This window comes from Homalodisca vitripennis, chromosome 8, assembly GCF_021130785.1.
Source record: "Homalodisca vitripennis isolate AUS2020 chromosome 8, UT_GWSS_2.1, whole genome shotgun sequence".
Lineage (NCBI taxonomy): Eukaryota > Metazoa > Arthropoda > Insecta > Hemiptera > Cicadellidae > Homalodisca > Homalodisca vitripennis.
This window is the reverse complement of record NC_060214.1, coordinates 73,422,224-73,441,528: the sequence shown is the minus strand read 5'-3', so window position 1 is coordinate 73,441,528 and position 19,305 is coordinate 73,422,224. Positions and strand designations below refer to the sequence as shown.

General features: G+C 32.1%; 1 protein-coding gene across 4 annotated transcripts in view; it reads left to right on the top strand.

Moving 5' to 3' along the window:
- LOC124367704 (slit homolog 2 protein) overlaps positions 1-19,305 on the top strand; it is a 510,187-nt gene that overhangs the window by 448,617 nt on the left and 42,265 nt on the right. For 2 of the 4 annotated variants that reach the window (XM_046824776.1, XM_046824773.1), the window contains exon 1: positions 17,064-17,207. The exons of the other annotated variants lie outside the window; for them this stretch is intronic. The gene's annotated coding sequence lies outside the window, so the exon portion shown is untranslated. Of the gene's footprint in view, positions 1-17,063; positions 17,208-19,305 lie in introns of those variants that run through there. 4 annotated transcript variants of the gene reach the window in all.

Sequence of the window (19,305 nt, the reverse complement as noted above, 5' to 3'; positions counted from 1 at the left end):
GGTCTCCCACGGGGTCGTCTTCCTTCTGGGTTACCGTACATTACCCTCCTCAGTTTGCATTTCTCTTCTCTTCTCAAAAACATGGCCTGCCCAACGGAGTCTTCTTTCTGCACTTTATTTCTCCTATTACATCCGTACTATTGTAGAGCTCCCTGATTTCTCTATTATGTTTTCTTCTCCATACCCCTTGTTCATATGATGGCCCATAAATTTTTACGTAAAATTCTATTCTCGAAAACTAGAAGCTTTTTCTCATCCTTCTTATTTAGCCTCCACGTTTCGGATCCGTACAAAAGCACTGGACATATAATTGTTTTGTATATTCTAGTTTTAGTTTTGTGAGAGAGAGATTTGGTTGAAAGTATCCTATTGCATGCATATGCACATCTATTTGCTGAGTTGATCCTATTTTGTATCTCTGGTTCATCTGTGTTTTTATTTGATATTGTGACCCCAAGGTACTTAAAGTTCTCCACTTGTTCGAAAACATGCCCATCAATTTTTAGGGGTCCTCCTCTTTGATTTTGATTCCTTTCTAAAGTGCATATATTTAGTTTTTGCATCATTCGTCTTCAACCCCACTTTCTCTGCCTCACTCATAAATAGTCCAGTTAGTGACCTCAAATCATCTACATTTTCTGCAAATATGACAACATCATCTGCAAAAGCCAGGATGTTTAGTTTAGCTCCAACTTCCACCCCTAAAATCCCTCTCTGCTACACTCTGAAGTGCTTCTTCCATGGCAATATTAAATAAGATTGGAGAAAGACCATCTCCTTGCCTGACTCCTGAGTTTATCCCAAAAGGTACACAGTCCCGACCATTAATTCTTACTGAGCCTCTTGACTCTGTGACACTCATCTTAACTAAGTTTATTAATTTTCTCGGGATGCCAAATTTATCTAGTTGTGTCCACAACTCCTTTCTGATTATGCTATCGTATGCTTTTTTTAAAGTCAATAAATATGGCAAAAAATTCTTTATTATAATTCCCAGTATTTAGCTAATATTTCTTTGAAAATGAAAATCTGATGATCTGCCCTTTATGAACCCTGCCTGTTCTTCCCTGATTATTTCATTTGTATAATAATCAAGTCGGTTTAAAACAATTTTGGATAAAACTTTATATGGGATGCTGAGTAGTGAGATGCCTCTGTAGTTACCACACTCTTCTTTTTCACCCTTCTTGTGTATAGGTATTATTATTGCTTCTTGCCATTCAGCTGGCATTTCTTCTTTCTCCCAAATACGAAGTATTAGTTTCCATAGATTTCCCACTATTATTTCTCCTCCTTTCTCTTCAAGAATTCTGCTGTTATTTCATCCTTCCCAGGAGCTTTGTTGGTCTTCAGCGCTTTGACTGCATCCTTTACTTCTTCTATGGTTGGTGGTTCTATATTTGGTTGAACATGATAGTATTCACCAACTTGCTCTTCGTCCCTAGTTTGGTCCTCTACATTTAGTAGCTCGCAAAAGTACTCTCTCCATCTTTCTATAACTTTTGTACTTTCTGTCACCAAACTCTCCATTTCTGTTTTTTACCCCATATGGGTATGGGGTAAAACCTCTTTTGAAGAATCTTATTTTCCTGTAGAAGTCCTTTGCGTTATTTTGCTGTATTATCTTCCTCAGCCTTGTCAAGCAATCTATGCAGATACAGTTGTTTTCCTCCACCTCAGCAACTTTTTTGCCTCCCTATTTGCTTCATTATAGCTTTCTCTATCCTCTACCCCTGTTACTATTCATCCACGTTATTTTCCTTTTAACTCTGTCTTTCAGAGCTTGCTCGCATTCCTGATCAAACCATGGTTTTTTTGTTTCTCTTCTTCCTACTACCCACATACCTCTTCTGCTGTGTTCAGAACTACTTCCTTAAAGTTAGACCATTTGGCATCTACCGTTTCATTGTTCTCCATGTCTTCCAGGGCCTTAAAATCTATTCTCCAGTTTCAGTTTGAATTCATCAGCAATATTCTTAAGCTCAAGTCTACCCACTTCTATTCTTCTTTCTTGCCTTACTTCCTTTCTTCTCTGGATTGCTATTCGCTGACACACTTTGACTAAAACTAATGAGTGGTCAGTTCCACATTCCGCTCCCCTGATGCTTCGAACATCAGTTATACTATTTTTGTGCCTTTGGTCTGTGGATCACGTGGTCAATTTGGTTTTTTGTTGTTCCACCAGGTGATGTCCATGTATATTTGTGTATATCTTTTCTTGGGAACATCGTGCTAACTATTTTATATTCATTTGCAATTGCAAAACTTGCCAGTCTGGTTCCATTGTCGTTTGATTCTTGGTGCAGGCTCTCTTTTCCAATAGCAGGTTCTCCAGACTTCTTCTCTTCCTACTTTGGCATTTGCGTCCCCTAAAATAATCTTCATATCAAAACTTGGTAACCTACCCACCAGTTCGTCCAGAATACCATAGAAGTTATCTTTTTCTTCCTCTTCTGCTTCTTCAGTTGGCGCGTAAAAGCTGACTAGAGATATGTTACTAAATTTTCCCCTTAACCTAATATTGCACAATCTATTATTAATTGCTTCATAATGTATCACAGCCTCCGAAATTCTCTTGTTTTACAGCAACACCCACACCACCGTGGTATCTGTCATCTTCACAGCCACTATAATAAATTAAATAATCTTTGGTGTTAATTCTCCTGAAGTGCCACAACATCCATGTTATACTTGTGCAATTCTTCTGCTAGTATGTCACTCGCCCCTGGTGCTGCCAGTGTTCTTACATTCCATGTACCAAATCGTAATTGTTTAAAGCAAAGCCGGGTCTTTATCCGTTTATTCCGTCCAGTTTCTACTCTTTGTTGGTGATTCGTAACAATAAATTTTTTATGAGGCGGGTCGTCAGCCCAACGCTCAACCCCCAACCTGGAGGACCAGGGTATCTCTCATAGTCTGGCTCCTACCTCACGAAGACCTGTCCGGCAACATGTATATATATATATATATATATATATATATATATATATATATATATACAGGGTGTAACTGAAATACACCGACAAACTTCAGGAGGTTGTTCCTGAGGTCAAAACGAACCAAACAGTTTTCCTATAAATGTATGTCCTAAAAATGCATCGTTTTCCGTCTGTCCGTCTGTTTGTGTTTATTACATTAAATTTTTTTTCTAAAACAACCATTAAAGGTACAAAGTTAAACTTTTCAACATATGCTAATCTAGTAAAGATTGTCAATTTAAAAAAAAAATTGAAAATTTTTACTCAACAAAATTCAAAATGGCGGCTAGTTAAAATAATTTGATGGTGAATTTCTCAAAAACTACTTCCTGTATAAATAATTTACTAGAATATAAAAAAAATATAAATTTATTTATAAAAACGAACGGTACCTCATTTTTTTTGAAATCGCTCAAGAAATAAAAAGTTTGTAAGTTTTGTTTCAAAAGTTAATGTAAGTATTTAGGCAGTTTAAAAATAAAACGATATTTTGGGTTAAAAAACTTTAAACATGATAGGTTAGTATTAAATTTTAAAAACGACATTGTAACAAGCAATCTACATGACTCAACTTTCATGGTTTAAATAGCTGAATATGTTTTCATGTTGAGACACAGCTGATTAGAACAACAATGAATTCAGATAAGTAAAGTCATTTCCTTGTTTATTTTTGACAAGATATGATCTGCTACTTTCACTTGTAGAAACATTATTAGTCGATAGTGCTCTTATTCTATTGAAGATGGCAGGTTAACCATTTAGCCATCAAGCTGACATGATATTTATGTATGGAAAAGCTAACGGTAATAGTCGCCTAGCATCCCGCCTGTATTACGAATCATTTCCAAATCGACAACAACCTACTCATTCAACATTTGCTGCTGTTTTCAACCGACTTCATGAGACTGGCACTTTGTTACCTTCTACTGCAGACCGAGGTGTACAGAGACAGCGTAGAACTCCTGATTTGGAAGAAAACATCTTACAGCGAGTAGAGGAAGATCCAGGCGTAAGTACTAGGCAGTTAGGAGCAATACTCAACGTAGACCACATGACAGTATGGCGAGTTCTACATGAGCAGATGTTATATCCGTACCATTATCAGCGTGTACAAGCCCTTGTCCAGCTGACTTTCCATTACGTTTTACAGTTTTGCCAATTGGTTTTATCAGCAAGCTAACAACCCTGGTTTTACATCATTAGTTGTGTATTACAGATGAAGCTTGTTTTAATCCAGATGGAATAACCAACTACCACAATATGCATCAATGGCTGATGAAAACCCACAAGCCATTCATGAAGGGAGACATCAACAGCAGTTTAAAATAAAATGTTTGGGCAGGCATCATTGGAGACTGTTTATTAGGTTCCTGTTGTATTACCTGACATACTAAATGGTGAAAACTACAGACATTTCTTACAACACGAATTGCCTGAAATTTTAGATGATGTTCCCTTGGGTGTGAGAGAGCACTGTTTGGTTCATGCATGATGGGAGCTCCCGCGCATTTCAGACTAGATTGTCAGGCAATTTCTGGACCAAACTTATGGGAGAAAGATGGATAGGCAGAGGGGGACCTGTATCATGGCCGCCTCGGTTGCCAGATCTAAATCCAATCGATTTCTTCCTTTGGGGCCATTTGAAAACTCTAGTTTTATGAAAGACCAGTTAATACCAGGGATGACCTTTTACAGCGTATCACTGCAGCCTGTAACACTGTAAGGAATACACCAGGAATACTTGAAAGAACTCGGCAATCAATGACCAGACGTGTTAATGTATGCATCGCATCAAATGGAAGGCATATTGAACATTTGTTGTAAAGTGATACCTAATATTTTGAAATAAATGTTGCTCTGTTAAGTTATTCCGTATTTCTTAATAATGACAGCTTAAAACTCTTTTGTTTAATGTGAGATATTTTTGTTTAATGTGAGATATTATTGTTGAATGTTCTAAACAATTGTAGGCTACTGTAGTTTTTTGAAACAAGAAAAAAACTTGTAAATGTGATATGTTACTAGGTTAAGAAAAATGCCATAACTTTTTTATTTCTTGAGCGATTTCAAAACATGAGGTACCGTTCGTTTTATAAATAAATTTATATTTTTTTTATATTCTAGTACATTTTTTATACAGGAAGTACTTTTTGAGAAAATTCACCATCAAAGATTTTAACTAGCCGCCATTTTGAATTTTGTTGAGTAAAAAAATTTTCAATTTTTTTTTTAAATGACAATCTTTACTAGATTAGCATATGTTGAAAAGTTTAACTTTGTACCTTTAATGGTTGTTTAGAAAAAAAATTTAATGTAATAAACACAAACAGACGGAAAAACGATGCATTTTAGGACATACATTTATAGGAACTTTTTGGTTCGTTTTGACCTCAGGAACAACCTCCTGAAGTTTGTCGGTGTATTTCAGTTACACCCTGTATATATATATATATATATATATATATATATATATATATATATATATATATATATATATATATATATATATTATTTTTCTAGAGCAACACTCAATACAAATTTAAGTTTTCAACAAATTTCATTATTATTCAAAATTAGTTGATTTTCCATTTCTATCTTTTGTAATTAGTTACAAAAATAATCGAATTTCAAAGTCCAAACCATATTTTAGGCCCTACGTAAGTATTAGTAGACAAAAGGGTCCATCATCTCAAGCAGAAGGTCAATAATGAACGTAAAAATAATACTGTTAAATTAAGCTAAACATAGTTGATACAGTACATGCGGCATTACACTGGACATGCTTCTAAAAAATAGACAAGCTGATTCGGTTTAGCTACATTGTGATTATTACTTCATTTATCAATCTTATAACACGCCAACGTGAGATTTTACTTCAATCTATGTGTTACACTGTAATCGTGTAAAACGCGTTATGTAAATATTTTAAGTACCGTACTTTGTTCAACATTGTATATAGTAGGAGTACGCCACACTAGGTGTCGCGTAGCAAGCTTTGCAGGAGCTTCGTGCTAAATTTCAAGTCTATAGCTCATTTTATGAAATGACTTGCATGGAGGCAGTCATAATAAAAATCATACGGGAAAGATACTTTTATAGCCGTTCCACACACAAAAGAGATATTTTGCCATCCGTTTCAGGCGGAGGCATGTATGACGCCCAGTTATTTGTCACGGATGAACGTGCGTCATCATGGATCTCATTCTTTGCAACATATTGCCACTTGATAAATTAAAATTTGATTAATTAATTTTAGTTTTACAGCAGTGTTCAAATAATTAAAGCATAATAAGGTTAAATGACGAGTTCAACATGTTGGAGTATTTAAGATTCATGAGTTATTATATCACGTGTTAAAATATTACATTATTCTAAGCAGTTTGTTACAAAATATATTTATTCTGTGACTTGATCTCTGCCATCATGGTTTTCCTTAGGACCAATCTAAAGATAACGATGCACCATCAAAGCACCAGATTCGGAACAGAATCGTCATGCAAAATGTCTAGTCTTTAGTCCAGCTCTTTCTTCAGATAAAGTACCAACAGACTAACATGTAATTTTTCCAGCTCTTGGAGTTGGTAAACGTTTAGCCAGTTATTTTCAAAGGAATACTAAAGGATAACATCACTTTAACTAGTTTTCTCTTGCTACGTTTTCCTTACTAAACAGAACTTTCTAAAACTTTCACCCGACTTAATTGGCCATTAGAGAGCTCCCACGCACGATGATTTATTCATCAAAGTTCCAACAACTGTCAAAAGCTCAACCAGCGTTAATTATTTCATTACCCATGAGCTGTTTTTATTTCATATTCATCAAGGCTCTCATTTAATTTTCTCTATCCTTCTCAATCTTCCAGTGTTTAAAGTTAGATACCAAATTTTATTAAATACAAACAGAAATTAATGTCATACTGGAAGTTATCCTCGGCTCCACACGCGTTTCATAAGTTTAACACCTATATGAGCACTTCTAGTTCGGGTGAATTGTATTTCCAACGTCAATTTGAGTTTGCCTTGTTGCTACGATCAAAAAGAGTCTATTTATGACCATTATAAATTACTTCGTTTTTAATGTGTTTTCGTTCCATAGTTTTTTTGCCTTTTTCAAATCAAGAACTCATATATCACAGGTAAGAGAAACTTACTACGACAACTACGACGGTTTTTTTATCTTTATATTTATAGAAAAAAATGTATAGCACCTTGTCTTTAATATCTAATACTTAATATTTGCTAAAAATATAAAGTACAAAGTAAATTAAAATGTCACTATTTACGTGTTTCTTTATAAACTGTAAAATATTTTAAATAGTTAAATAGAACATTTCGATCTGGAATTTGTATATTAGTTCCAAAGCACAGTCCAGCGAACTTTCATCTACTATAATTCTTGCCAACAACTTCAAAGGGAGTCTTAGGAAATTCTGACCATCTTATCACAAAACGTTATGAAAAATAATGGTTACTTCTTATATTTTACACACTATAAACTAAACAAATTGAAAAAATCGGAAAACAATGAACTTAGGTATAACACAACAAAATATATTTCATTCTGCTATATATAATGTAAAAAGGAACCACTGAGAGCCAAGGTATATCTGGGAAATAAATATGTTATAACTAGTTTTATTAAATAAGACCAAATTTAATATATTTATTAATAACGCAACTCATGTCATTTTGTATATTGTACTAAGGTGAAGTCTGAAATTAATTTTTAAACGAGTTGAAAATATTAATGGAAGGTACAAGGATACACAAGTCCGGATATTGTAATTGCAACAAAGGGTCGTAAAACATAACTTTGTCCTTGATTAACAAAGTTTGTTTTATTCATTTAGAATATTTTTAACAGGAATTCTAGTTTTTGTATAAACTGAAATCAAGTTTATAGTATTATAAAAAACATGAAAAAGTATTTTTTTCATGTTTTTTTTGTCTAACTAAACTTGCTATACAGAAGTTTTGATTTCATACATTATACCAGATATAAAAATAAAAAATGTCAGTCTCTATGTGAAAAATGCAAAGCACTCACTAATACTCCGAATTCCTTATTTCTCTATATTCTAAATATTCCACACCTACAGGTGTACCAAATACACATACTGTGTCTACCTGTATGTCCCATGACGTAAATAGAAAAACTAATATATTTTCATAGGTATAAATTTTCTGTGGAGATTCAAATGGGGTTGCATGTGCATTAGGTTACTGACACCGGAAACACCTTAGACTGGAAGTAGATAACAATGGCTGGACGTAGTCGCTTTTTGACCGAAGTAAACTTTTCAGACAAACTTATGTACATATCTGGATAACGAAGCAAAGACTACTTTGGCCCTGGAAATACTACCTCTGAAAACAAGTAGATTGTTATGAATGTTAACATAAGCTTTTTGGCCGAACAAGATTTTCCATACCAAAGTATATAATTTATTTTATTGGTTAGGGCAATAATGTGCACGCCACTGCGAAAACGGAAATACCACAGGCTGGAATTTAATGAAAATGGCCGGAAAGTAGCTCTTTTTTCACCGAAGAAGACTTTCTAGACCGACATTTGTATGTAATTATGTTGATAGGGGCAACAATGCAAACGCCATTACGGCATATACATTAAATTAGACCGTAATTAAATTACAATAACCAGAATCAGTAATATTCTGACCGAAAAAGAATTTTCAGACCAGGGCATGTTTACACCTTTTTGATCGGACAACAAGACAAACCCAACTATGGCCCTGATATACCTCAGACCGGAAGTTGAGTATTATCATTGTAAATAATCCCTTTTTCAGAGAGGAAGACTATTTTCAAACCTATATGTGTATTTACGTGCATGATTAGGGAAAGAATACACCCATTTCTACGACAACGTAAATACTTTAGACTGGAAATAAATTACTAAGACTGGAAGTAATAGGTATCTCATTTACATATGTACATATTTTCTTAAAACCAGTGTACGCTTTTGAACTGAGTTGTATGCTTTTCAGCGTAACAGCAAGGCAGTCTACTATGTTGTAACTATAATACATTCGATCCAGAAAAGCTCTTACATTCGCAAACCTGAAATAAGAACCAATCTCAACTGTGTTTAAATTTTTTGATCTTATTAACCATGAGCACTGCAACAATATAGACAATAAATAAATCTAATTTCGGATTTAAAAATCATAGAACATTATTGTAATGCATCATTATAGTGGTATAAAATAATTCTGTTGTTACTGTAATTGGTGAACCTAATAAATATTATGGAATATTGCAGAGAAATATGTCTATTTAACCTTTACTCATAAAAACAGTGATTCTCCTACTTGAGGCTACATAATCATTGCTTTAATTAAAATTTAGATTATTCTGAAATGACCCAGACCCTTGAGTGATAGCTTCCCATTATGCAATATAAGAAAAACATTGTCTGCATTTCATAGAGTGTTACTGAAATGCGGCTCAACACATATTTCCCCTTAAACGTCGATATCAATTTGTAACAGCTATATTACCCCACTTTGCCTTTAATCTCATTACTAACCAATTAAAACATGGTATTGAACAGATGTTATCGCTTTGACGTAGTCAACCTTGATACGTTTAACCACATTCAGGAATGACATAGCGATTCATGTATTACAGAACTGTAACAAAACAAAACACACGGTTATAACAAATATCTGATGATGGTTTCTGATTCTGTATAGTTTTGTATAAACAACTTTGCATTTTTATATAAGAGGTGTACATTTTGAACTTTATTTAAAGTACCTCGAGCACGTTCAGACTCGTAAAAATTATTGTAAAACACAATGTAAGAAACACTTGATAGGTTACGAGGTAAGAATACAGATGAGAAGAGTTCCACACAAGATAGGATTCTTAGTCTAGTCTTCTTGCGTATTTTTATCCGATTATTCTTACCTGTATACCTGTATAGACATATAGAGACATAATTTTTAAGTTACATAGTTCAATCAAAATTGTATTCTACAGATTACATAAGGTGATCTGGAGCTATACTCAGTACTACATTCAATCAACCCTCCCCAGCATAAAAATGTAAATGCATTCAATTGTGTACCTGACGAGATAATGAGAATACCCTTTCACTTTTATTAAAATTATACTTTTTATATTTTTAGAACAAGTGTCTCTGATGACAAAGAGTTCATTTTGAGCTTCTTCGTCACCGACTATTTTGGATCTCTTCAGACGGGCATGACTCCAGGTTTTAGCCGCTTCAGAGTCCAGTCACTGTACCAAGGGAAACTGGAGCTAAACTCAATATTTACAAAAATGTGTATTAATCTGTAATTATTTTTAAGAGTAAACACTATTCGGCAAAGAACATTTTATATTTATATGCGGGATTGAGTGTTATACTACAGTGAGTCAATATATGAAGAAGATACTATATTGCCGTAGAATGTGCTTCATCCCAAATCTAATAATACTAATTTTTAGTCCCTCATTACAGTATAGCTTAAAAACTCCTCAGCTGGAAAAAGATTGTCCATTTTGTATGTAAATATGAGTATACTTTGGTTAATCGGCTTGATTTACACTCACCTCATGGATACATGCTTTATTGTTAAAAATTGTTGAGATAAATATCACAAATTTGTTATAGGCTCCATACTTATCTTTTAATTAAGTATAACTTATTGTGCAGATTAGTTTAGAATTTTTGACACAACGATGTAATATTGGATTATTCTTGGCCAAAATCAACATTAACATTATCGGTCGTCACGATCAAGTTATTACAACTGTTTGTAGTTTGGTGAAAAAGTCTTAAGAAGTTGTCACTTTAAATTATTACATTTGTAAAAGTCCTATGAAAAAAACACATACATTAATACATGAATACAATAGTTTTGTATCAATTAACATTAATTTTGTTTCCGTGTATGAAATATTAAATAACATTTAATGTTGGCCTAAATGTATTCAGGCAGTAACAGGCTCATTAAAAAAGTAATATTTTTATATTGATATAAACTTCCACTTGATGGTTTTATACAGCAGTATTCTGGTGTTATCATTTCGAAGTGTGTCGTTCAATTCATAAAGATTTTGAAGAACTAAAGTTCACATTATTTTACTATTTTGGTATGAACAACATGATCCTTAATGCAAGTTTTCAGGAATTGATTTTGGGTGTTTTGAAACCTTTTCCGCCTATATCAGCTGTTGAACCCTAGCTGGTGTATACCATTCAGTGAAACATGCAATGAGTCACTTAATCTGTGCAACCCTCTACCAGCGTTATACTTCTAATGAAGTTGACCCCGTTCTCAGTCCATGGTGAATTTAACATGGAATTTAAACGGATTAGGGTCCCTACAACAAATCTTAATTAAAATTTAATATCTTGTTACTTTCGAGACAGCACCAGGATTTCCAGCTTCTTGTCTTAAGTGAACAACGGCAAGAAAACCCCATATTATAAATTTCGTTATTGTTTGATATTCAACAATTTGGTTGGAAGATTTTAAGAAATCCTTCACAGATTTATATTTTAAAAACGGATAAGCTAAAATTATTATTTCTTAGCTAGCAAAATGACCTGGTGGAGGAACGGCGAGGGCCCTGGAGAGGTATGGTAGGATTTTAACGACTTATATAGCGGGGGTGACTTTATTTGAAAATTATATTTTTGCTAACTGGAAACCTCGGAATTCATTTTTTTCCATCAATAATGTCACTGAATGTTGAAGACTAGTTGATTTCAATGTCAGAGTATTAAATATATCATTTGAGTGTATAACTAAAAGTCAATATCTATTTTATTTTTATTTCCGACCGGTCTATTCATAAGTTATACTTCACTTTAATCAAAATTATATATTAAATAGGTAAGAGTACGCCATACCACGTGTCGTAAGAGGCATCACTGAGGTTCAATGTAAAATTTTAAACTTACAGCTCATTTTATCCTCGGGATATCCTTTGGACAGACAGACAGGATTTTATTAATTATAAAAAAGAAGTTATCTACTTAATTGAAGAAAAACGCTTCCTAGAATTTATTAATGTTAGAAAAGAAGTTTCATTCATAATTAAAAGACAACATGCAGAACCTTCCTCGACATGTCTTGCTAGATTTTACATTTACATTTTTTTTTTCATTAAATTGATTTTGAAGTATTTAAACAATAACATTTTACATATAACGTCACTATCAACTGATGTTGAATGTGTTGGGATAGTTAGGCTATGTGTGTTAATATTACACATGTTTAAATCTCTATTTCATTGCTTACAAATTTATTAATTCTGCTATTTTCTGATTACCATCATGATTACTCATAATACCAATGTAAAAACATACGCTAATGTTCAACCGTATTCCATGGACTCTCATGCACCTTCACCAAATTCAGTGTTTCTTATATACAAGTGAAGCTAGACAGTTTTAAGTCCATAGCTCAGTTCGTTTTCGTGATTTCGTGCGGCCGGACAAGCATAAATACTGATAAATTGTTAATAACTGACAAGAGTAATGGGTTTCGCTAAATCTCAACCAACAAGGTTTATTAGGATCATAGTAATTATATAGGTTATTCAGTTCACACTTAACCTTTTGATGCAACAAAATCTAAGAAATAATATAGAACATCATTAACATAGTATTTGTTAAACTTTTCACCCATAGTGGCTTATTTTAAAGTTACTGGCTTAGAACGTAAATAATTTAGACATTATCCTTATACAAAAAATTATAATAATTTTAAATAATTATATCGATTATTTTGCGGTACTAGGAAGGTTTAAATGAATTTTTCAAGAAAACTAGATACGTCAACTAAGTTTGTAAAAATATAATTTCCATGCCTTGTGTTTTTTGGCTGCAACAATAAAATCATCATAGATCTAATGAATGAAACTGATGATTGAAATATAAAAAAAATCAAAACAAATATGTTTGCAAGAAAACTATTACTAATTTATTTTGAAAGAAAATAATGTTTACAATAAGTGTTTGCTTTGACCAAAAGTTTAATAATATGTCCATTCTGCACATATTTAAACTTTTTGATGCGACAAAATCTAAGAAATAATGTAACAATTATCATTAACGTAGTGTTTATTAAAATCTTCTCTCAGAGTGAACAAGTTACTAGTTTAGCACGTACATAATTTAGATATTATCTCTAAAAAAATATGTAAATAGTTGTATCAAGTATTTTGCTGTACTAGAAAGGTGTAAATTAATTTTTCAAAAACACTAGAAACTTCAACTAAGTTTGTCAAAATATAATTTCCATGTCTTGCGTGTTTTTATTACGACATTAAAACCATCATAGATCTAAAGAATCATAGATCGGCATTTAAATAAAAAAATCAAACCAAATATGTTTGCAATTACTAATTTTAAATCAAACTATAATGCTAATGTATTGTATGATTTGCACTGACCAAAATTTTAATTTGCCAACCCTACACAATAATTGCAAAGCGATATCTATAATTTTGAAAAGATTTTCTTCTACAGAAAATATAAGTACAATAAATATATCACATTTTATTTGGACGTCGTGTGAACAGATAGTCGATCGCAAAGAAAAGAGATTTTTACATCCCCCCTTGCACACAAAAAAGGTTTGCCTGACTACTGAGTAATATGCTTTATTGACGCTCAGCCAAATCCCATGGATGGGCACGCACCATCATAGAACTAATTCTTGTCTCCATAGAAATGAAGCCTCATGTGAATTAAAAGACTACAGATGCAATATATCTCTCAATAAATATTCTCACGATACGTTAACATTTTAGCTTATTAAGTTGGATTAAGTATCTCATTAAGTATACACACCAAAGTACAAAGCGATGATGTATGTCTTAGAATGATTTCACGTGTTATATTTTTACTATTTTTATGCCATGATTGGTTGCATACGAATTTATTTAGTCTCCATATCTCAGTTACCTATGAGACCATTCATGCAAAAATGTTCACGATGTCTCAACCAAATCTCAAATAGTTTCATGTACTATCATCAAACTTGATTTTGCCTAGTAAAAAATATTTTGTATGTAAAGATTCTATATTTCAAGACTATAGGACCGTTCATTCCTGAGATATCGTGTAAACAGATAGATAGAATTATATCGCTAAACCAATTAAATATTGGCAGATAGAATATCGAGTTTCTTACTTTAAAATTATTTCTTTTCTTATACTACAATTTTGTCTGAAACTTCTGTTGATTTTGTAAATTCAAAACAACTACAGTTTAAAAGCAGTAGGAACTAGTTGTTACATTGAAAGTTGTTAGCGACCCTAGTAATAAGAGCCTCCAAGCCAGAACGAAACTCTGGCGCTTTACACTGCTACATCAAGTGGTTTTCTCAAAGGAGCGGATGGTTATCTGTGAACCTTTCAGTGTTACGTCACTTAAACTCCAGTCAGAGGGTTGTTTTGTTACAAAGTGACAAAAACGAGCTTTACACCCTGTATCAAGTTTCTAAGTACGATACTTTGCGTTTAATCATTTTTAAATCGCAATAAAGTAACATAACGTTTCTACTTAAACACGTATTAATGCTTTTATTTTGGTGTAATGGATCTATATATTGCATGTCCCTATATTGTAATAATGCGAGAATATGGGGCTTTTTAGGGCGTACAACATTTTCCAATAAAGAATTGGATTTCTAACAAGCATTACTGAAGATTTTTTCGGTGTTACAAAATTATTTCAAAGCCAACCTCAATAATGTCTTGCAGACCATCCAATTTATATATTCGATTCATCCATGTTAACCTCTATATATATTTAACTTTCCAAGCCCTATCTAATTCTCTATTATTTATTGATATTTGAAAAAAGGCTCCCAATCATAACGAAGGTGGTAACGTGTGTTACCAATCTCCAAATTCAAAAACATTGACGAAGTAATTAAAAGCCGATTGTGTTGTTCTTTAATTAACGAATAATAAAAAAACATATGATCTAACACGTATTTCCAATTAATTTCTAGCTCCCTTTCTACATTAGAACGGATCGGTTCAGTTTCGCTCCTGGGGGCCGCTTTGCCTATTAACTCAAGTAGGATATCTTCCTAATCCAATAACCACCCGAGCATCGTGTGCTCTTAACATTACCAATTCATGCGGTATCTCGCGCTCGGCAAAGTCTGTAAAGTGGTTGCCTGTAAATAGCTGGCACAACTTCGATGAACTGCAAAGTAACAGGAACATAGCTTGTATGTTCATATTAGAAGTGAACATGTATATGTAAATTCACTCAAACTTTACCATAGCATAACCTTATTTAAGCTTTGAAATGCAATATCGCACGTTAAATATTAACTTTAATTTCCTTCGTGAGTCCTTGTATATATATATATATATATATATATATATATATATATATATAATATATATATATATATATATATATATATCCTCAACAATAGGAATTTGGGGGGGGGCAGTTAAAGATTTTTAAATGTAAAAACCCATAAGTTGAATCTCATTTGAAAGTTCTTGATATAATGTTAAAAGATTAACCCACTACAAAATGGCAGCTCATTGAAATTAATTACAAATTAGTTGAGGCATTATATGAACATCCACATTCATAAGGTAAATAACTTCAATAGACAATCACTTTCCTTAATAACTCAAACCTGTATTGTATTTATTACCTGCTTGCAACACAGGCCTCCGTAATCTTATCAGTTATGAGAAAGGTCAGTATCATGTTCAGTTTTAAATTTGAAACTATATATATCTAATTATATTATATATATATATATATATATATATATATATATATATATTGTATATATATATATATATATATATATATATATATATATATTAATAAATATTCTTTAAATCAAAATAGAGGAACTTAAAGCAACAGAATGCCTATATTACTGAATCCTATTTTAAAACTAAGCAATAAAACTGGATTATATTACGGGTGAATCCCATAAACGTTCAGTCTTCTTCGTGATCTCATTAACATCCTATTACGAACTGCAGTTGTCATATCATTCATGCTATTTTTATCCAATGACACCGCTTTACGTTTCCGTTCTTACTCAATTAACCCAATTCTATTATATTATTGAAAGAATAATTATATCATATTATTAATTTTAGGTCCTTAAACTATTTGTACAGTTAAAAATCTTTTATTCAAGCATTTAAATATCAGCGTTAAAGTTGCCAAATTCGTAATAAGGGGTATTGATGTCATTGTCTAGTTGTATGTAAAGTTTGTTATTATTGTTAGTATTACAATACTATATTTTTGTTAGTCCGCACCAACCGCTCTAATTTTGTCTAGATCTGTTTAAATTGGATTCTATGAGTTCTCTAAGGAGTTTTAGTAATCATAAGTTTTATATTTTTTTTACAATTGCGTAACAGGTACTATATCGAGGGATGTTTTTCTTTCAGCGCCATTCACAGAGAGTGTTGCATTATTCAGCATTGATATTCGGAGGAATTAGTAGATAAGATAAAATATGTACCCTCCCCCCATTCTTGTAAAACAAGGTACATCTTAATTTACACTTAGTACTTAGGTATGCTGTTAAACCTCACACTGAATACTCTAGAATTTCTAAAATCTTTACTTTATTTGTCTTTTAACTGTTTTTTCAATAATATGGTATGGGTTAAATGAACGTATTAATTATTTCTTTAAATAACAGCACTGGAAGTGTATCTAAAGAACTATGTAGGGTAGTGTCCTCCCCATAAATGAGTATATAACACAATGACGTGTGATTTACAAGACTTACTAGCTATTATAAATATTTTTATGTATACCTTCCTTTTAATTTATTAATAATATTTATAACTGTTGAATAATCAGTTCTGTTAAGAAAAACTGCAAATTGTCTTGTATGTAATTTTCTTTCAAATACTAACCCATGCGTTTGTTTCTAATAAGAAAAATACGGGCTTTGGAGTTTGAGCGAAAGATGAACTGTACTGGGGTCAGTGAATGCGGCGTGCCACAGGGATCTATTCTGGCTCCAGTACTGTTGTTAGCGATGTCGCTGCGAGGCCAGGATGTGACACATTAGGGACACTTGGGACTGACTTGACATTGTCCCCCAATTGCGCTCGTCGTGCCGCTCGCAGCTCGCGTCAGTCGCTCAGCTCTGTGTTCTGTGACTTGTGACAGGGTTGTTTTGTGACGTAGTGGCATTCAACAAGCTTATTGGATTTTCACCCTTTTACAGGGTAAGCTATCACGTGTAGTCTTCTCAACTCCGATAAAAAATCATTTTTGTAACTAAACGGGGTTTACTAGTTTGTTCTAAATAAAATCTGATTTTAAAGGACAATTTTTAATTAGTATATTTATAAAATATCCAGTTTATAGAAGATAAATTAAACTAAAAATTCAGTATATAATTTAGGATTCAGAAATGTAAAATGGTTTCAACAAACTGATTGGAGTCCCTTTAATAGATGTTGTTCAAAATTGGTATACCTGAATACGATTCGTCCAACCTTTTTGAACCCAAGAAAGAGCTGGTTTTAAAATAACAATAGCAATTAAATTGGAAAAAAACTGTGAATGTGTTCAGTTACATATTCATTATAGCTGAAAAAGTAATTCCAAGTATTACATTGTTTCCCTTAATATTGTTCAACAATTTTCGTTGCATTATGATTTTTGGATTCTGGAATATGTATACAAATGCTATGACATTTGCAGGCCGGTTCCAGTGTTTTAATTGAAGAATTTAATAAAGTGTCCTCTGCAATTTATGAACTAAATTATAGACAATTAAAAGATTTTATAATTTATCGTAATGTTAAGCACATGTAATTATTATAATTATACTTAACTATTTACATTAAAAAAATTTTAAAATAGAGATGCATTTTTGTAATTTTGTTGTGTTTTCCACTATAATTATTTCTTAAGTAAGAGAAAAAATTAAATAATAATGATAAACATATAATCCACAACTATTATTTATTTTTATTTTTTTTATTTTAATGGCAATGTATAATTTTTAGCAATATAGTTTTAGAAAAGTTAATATGTTTGAAGTATATGTAAACTTGACAAAGTACCCAATATTGTCTAAACCAGAATGTCTTTATATGTACATGTGAGGCTGACCACATGAGTGGTGTGTGTAGTAATCATAAAAAGAGTATATAACACTTTTACTTTCTCTCGATTTGAATATAGAGTAACTAGGTAACTGATAAATTGATACGTGTAAACATAGATTGTGTAAACACCACTTCGAAGAACTCATTACGTTGAATATTTTGGTGAAAATAAAAATTTATTTTCTTAAAACTTACGTTCAGCGTGAAATACGAGGTTTTTAATAATATTTTTTGCTGTGTTATGATCGATTTATAATAGTACTAAGTTTTCAAAAGTACGAACTCAAAATTAGTAATGAACAAAAAGATCTTTTTCCAGTATTATTTTTATTTTATTATATCGGCTTTCAAAATTAATTACGATATTCTGTCAGGAAACATGTTGTAGTAAAATGTTTATTTGGTTTTAATAAATGGTCAAACTTCAAGAGTACAATAACTTACTATGAACCTTTATATACGAAAACGCTCGCTTCATTAACTAGAACTAGAATGGTTTATGTAAGCTTTCAGTGTACTTAACTAGTAGTACTGCTCTAAATTAAGAAAGAAATGATTCACTAACAAAATTGAACAATGAGTTCTAAAATGATAATTATTAAACTAGACACTTTTCACAAATAGAATTAATTTATGGACATTCTGATTGGTTTGGACTTGGGATGCCCATTGCCAAGTTATAGTGAATGTATAGTGTCATATTGACTAGTGTCAAGTATATTTACTGACTTCAGTGCCAAAAACTTTCTAATTAAAGAGAGTAATTAAGTATTCTTCTTCATTTTTAAACTATATATAATTCTACAAAGTTGTTTTAAAGTGATTTCTTAATTATATCTAAGTTAAATTTATGTTTTCTTTCGTATCTAACATAGGTACAGTTTGGAACAAGATAACTAAACAACGTATCACTCAATTTTTTTTACACTGAAGCTGGTTATTTTTAGAAACCAAAAAAATAAAAACACATTAAAGTTTCATTTTTTATCTAAAATCGGTTAGATTGAATGAATACAGAATGTTTCCAAATTAATAATATCATCCGGCGTGTACGAAAGTAACTGCGAATATTCCCAGTGGCCGTAAAGTTGAGATGTTTCGCGTCATTTTCCGATAGCAAAATGTCTATTATAGTGGAAGTTTACGTTAAATGTAGTTTATATTAAAATTTAAACTATATCGGGTATAATTTGTGTAAGTGATCACA